This window comes from Crocodylus porosus, unplaced genomic scaffold (assembly GCF_001723895.1).
Source record: "Crocodylus porosus isolate Cpor-Errol unplaced genomic scaffold, CroPor_comp1, whole genome shotgun sequence".
Taxonomy (NCBI): Eukaryota; Metazoa; Chordata; order Crocodylia; family Crocodylidae; genus Crocodylus; species Crocodylus porosus.
Genome location: NW_017728925.1, coordinates 18,800,078 through 18,803,938, shown reverse-complemented (window position 1 = coordinate 18,803,938; position 3,861 = coordinate 18,800,078). Strand labels below are relative to the sequence as shown.

Sequence of the window (3,861 nt, the reverse complement as noted above, 5' to 3'; positions counted from 1 at the left end):
AGAGGGTCCAGAGGAGGGCCACTCGCACGATCGGGGACAGCAGGGCAGGCCCTACGAGGACAGGCTACGGGACCTGAACCTGTTCAGCCTCCACAAGGGAAGGCCGAGGGGGGATCTAGTGGCCTGTTACAAACTAGTCAGAAGGGACCAGCAGGCACTGGGGGAGTCCCTGTTCCCCCAAACACTACCAGGAGTGACCAGGAATAACGGTCACAAGCTGGCAGGGGGTAGATTCAGACTAGACATCAGGAGGCGCTATTTCACTGTCAAGGCAGCTAGGGTCTGGAACCAACTTCTGAGAGAAGTAGTGCTGGCTCCTACCCTGGGGGTCTTTAAAACAAGGCAAGACAATCACTTTGCTGGGGTCATTTGACCCCAGTACTCTTTCCTGCCATGGCAGGGGGTTGGACTTGATGATCTGCTCAGGTCCCTTCCAACTCTACTAATTATGAAACTATGTCCATGCAAGGGTCTGTCTACATCAGGGTGGGCAAAATGTGGCCTGCCAGGCCATTCTATCTGACCCACGGAGCCCTTAAAAGATTTAGGAAATTAATATTTATCTACTCCTGGCTGCCTGTCATGTGGCCCTTGATGGCTTGCCAAGCCTCAGTAAGAGGCCCTGCGCCTGATCCACATGAGTCCCCCACAGCTTTGTGTGTTGTTCCAACATGCATATAGCCTCCCACATGCATGTTAAAAGTCATGCACCTGCCCAGAAACAGTCTGGAAATTAGCTCTGCCCATTCAAGTTTCATTGCTAGTGCCGTCAGTAAAGGAGGATTAAGAAAATTAGAATTTAAACCTTAGAAGACAGGAAACCGATGCACCCAGCTAGTGTGCAGCACAGCTAATGACAGCCAGGAGCTTTTCTTCTTGAAGCTTATAACTAAAAACAAGCAAGTGGACATACCCTGCCATTCGACCAGAATGCGAGGCACAACAGGCCAAGGAAGCTGGGCACGATGGATGGCAGGAGAACAACACATGGTAGAAATGCCCACAAGCAGTGTCAGAGGCACAGGTCAGAAAGAGGTGGCTCCTCCAAAGGGACTAGAGACAACTCTTCTATCCAGCCACAAACATAACTAGAGACTCGGAAGCTGGGGGGAGTCCCAGCTGACTCTTAAACTGCATCCAATAGGAACTGGAAAGTCTTTCCCCACAGGCTCCTCACAGGAACACGGGATTCCTGGCAACATGCAGCATCTGCACCTGGGGTTTCCTTCCACACGAACTTCAGAGGAAACGGGGCCACCTTACAGAGCACCGTGCCTCAAGGCACACAACCACCTAAGCCAAGTCCCGGCACCTGCTGTACCCGCAAAATAAAATACCAGGGTTATAGATACGTACGCCATGAGCGTGAGCACGGCCCAGCGATGACTGGGAAAGGTCCTAAGTGTGGCTGGAAACGAAATGAGAAGCTTGGTGGAGGCAGAGAGAAGCCGGGGCTGCGCGCATGTATGGAAAGACAAGGCGCCAGCTGGACTTGCTGCCCAGACGACACCTGGGCATGAGCGGACCCTGCAGAATCACGGAAACCGGCTGGCGGGAACCGGCGGGGGCAACGGCTGGTCCGACCCCCGCCCCCGGCGCGGCCAGCCCGGACAGCCAAACTGCGCGCACGCCGCGCACGGCCCTGACACGGCGCAGACTGGCACTGACAGCGCCCCGGGAGAAGCGGGGAGCCGCCCCCAGCCGCGCCCGTGACGGGTCAGCTCGCTGCCAGAGGCCCGGGCGCGCGGCAGGCCCCGAGTGCGGAGACAAGCCCTCCCGGCCCGCGCGCAAGGCACGACCTGGCCGCGCTCCAGCAGCCCTGGCGCCGCTGGAGCGGCCGGGGGGGACAGCAGGGAGGGCACGCAGCACGGTCGCCGCGGCCTCCCCTCCATGGAGTCCGGGCCTCGGGCCGCGCTGCGCTGCGGCGAGGACTGCAGCCCGCTCGGGGCGGTCCCGGCACGGCCCACCGGGGCCCCGGCGTGGCGCGGGCCCGAGGCGGGGAGAGGTGCCGCGAAGGGGCCGGGAGTGGAGGGAACGGGTTTAGCCGACCTGTGCTGGCGCCGCCGCCGCCCCAGCTCCGGCCCGGCCGCTCCGCCACCTCACGGGCCGCCTCAGCGCGGACGAGCCAGGCCGCAGTGCGCATGCGGGAGGGCTGGCGGGAGCCGTAGTCCTAGACCCTGACGAGCCAGGCCCACACTGCGCATGCGAGAAAGGCGCGCGAGAGGTGTCGGGATCCATAGTTCTAGACCCGGACGAGCTTGACAGCACTGCGCATGCGGGAGGGGCGCCCGGGGGCTGTCGGGACTCGTAGTCTCCGCGTGGTTAAGTCGGGCCCCCCCTGCCCCTCTTTCCGCCTTGGGGTCTGACTCGAGGGGAGCAGCTCTCGTGCCAAGGTTTTACCGGGCTTTGAACCACTCCGCTGGTTTTTATGCTGCGATGACAGTAGATGAGAGCTCCCCGCCTTTGCCTTCCCATTTCGTGCCCCACAAGGCACGGGTGTCTACTACCTGTGCCGTGCAACAACAGGGCCGTTTAGCAGCGCTCCAGCACGAGCTGTGGATCAAGCTCCATCCCCACACAGAAACGACCAAGTCCAGCAGCAGTTCGCTCCCATGCAATCAATCAGTAAAGTACTAGGCTCTCTAGCCTGTCTGCAGAGGTATCTGTGCTCTTATTCACCTACTTGCTGCAATCTTATAAAGGGATCTGTTTATCTCAAGACAGGGAACTTCCATGGCAGCAAATAAACCATCTCACTTCAAGCAGTTTGCTCCAGAGGCATGAGCAAACAACTGAATTCAAATGCTCACGCCCATTACACTCTAAGGTGCAAATTCTGTAGGTTAGCATTTCAGTGATGTACAGCAATTCCCTCTGAACTTCAGACAGAGCTGGCATCTAGGCATCCTTTGCATAACTGCAATGCACAATGACATCTACCTGCAGGAAGACCTTAGCACCTCCCCTCTCATCTCTTAGTCACTGAGGGCTGCTATCATCTGAACACTGTTGCTAGGCCCATCACTTTAAAACTGGGGAGCAGCCTGTGCGAAGAGATGAGTTGTACAATACGTTACTTTTAAACATGTCAGGACAGTTTCACACCCTGGTCTCAGGTGCTAGGAAGCTCCAAAAAACAGAGCCTTCACCAAAATAGGATGGATGGTTGCGTTACTGTGGGTGCATGGGAGGCTGTCCTGGTCCATCTAGCTGTCACAACAGAAAACAGAAGTGGTCTCAGAAAGTTTTGATGTATCCTGTCACAGGCTTCAAAGACCAAAGTAGCACTTTAAGCAAGAGCTTGTATGTGACTTGATAAACTGGCCCAACTTCTCTTTTAGATGTAGGCAAGACCTTGCATGGGAGAGGCCTATGGAGGGGTTCAAAGGTGCCTGGTTCTATGGGCCTGGCAGTCAAGGAGAGTGTATCAGCAGAGCAGCTTTCCCACACAAAAGAAATAATGAGAGAACTTTGTAGTGATGAAAACCCACACCTTTCAGAACAGTTCAGCCCAAGAAAGCAAAGAGAGTGGGTGAGGAAGGTACCCAAAGCTGGCAATGGATTTTGCAGTATGAAAGAGGGGCAAATAACAGATGACAGTTGGCAATGTGCCATGGTGGACTGAGCTGACGGGTCAGATAAAGAGACAAAAAGATGGGACAGGAGAGGAAGAGATTTTACAGCCTTTTAAGTCATTTTTTTTTTTTTGGTGGCAGTTAAATTCAGTGCATCTTCAGATATTGTAAATCTGGGTGAACCAGGACTTCATCGAGTCATCATCGAGTCCGCCCCCTGCCATGGCAGGAAAGAGTACTGGGGTTAAATGACCCCAGCAAGGTGTTCATCTAGCCTCCTCTTAAA

At 55.8% G+C, this 3,861-nt stretch overlaps 1 protein-coding gene across 4 annotated transcripts in view; it reads right to left on the bottom strand.

Annotated features, from left to right (window-relative positions):
* GAPVD1 (GTPase activating protein and VPS9 domains 1) overlaps positions 1 to 2,134 on the bottom strand; it is a 51,104-nt gene extending 48,970 nt beyond the window's left edge. For 2 of the 4 annotated variants that reach the window (XM_019541041.1, XM_019541044.1), the window contains exon 1: positions 2,056 to 2,112. The gene's annotated coding sequence lies outside the window, so the exon portion shown is untranslated. Of the gene's footprint in view, positions 1 to 2,049 lie in introns of all 4 variants that reach the window. The other 2 variants (XM_019541042.1, XM_019541043.1) reach the window with 2 other exon arrangements.
* Positions 2,135 to 3,861: the final 1,727 nt, after the last annotated feature.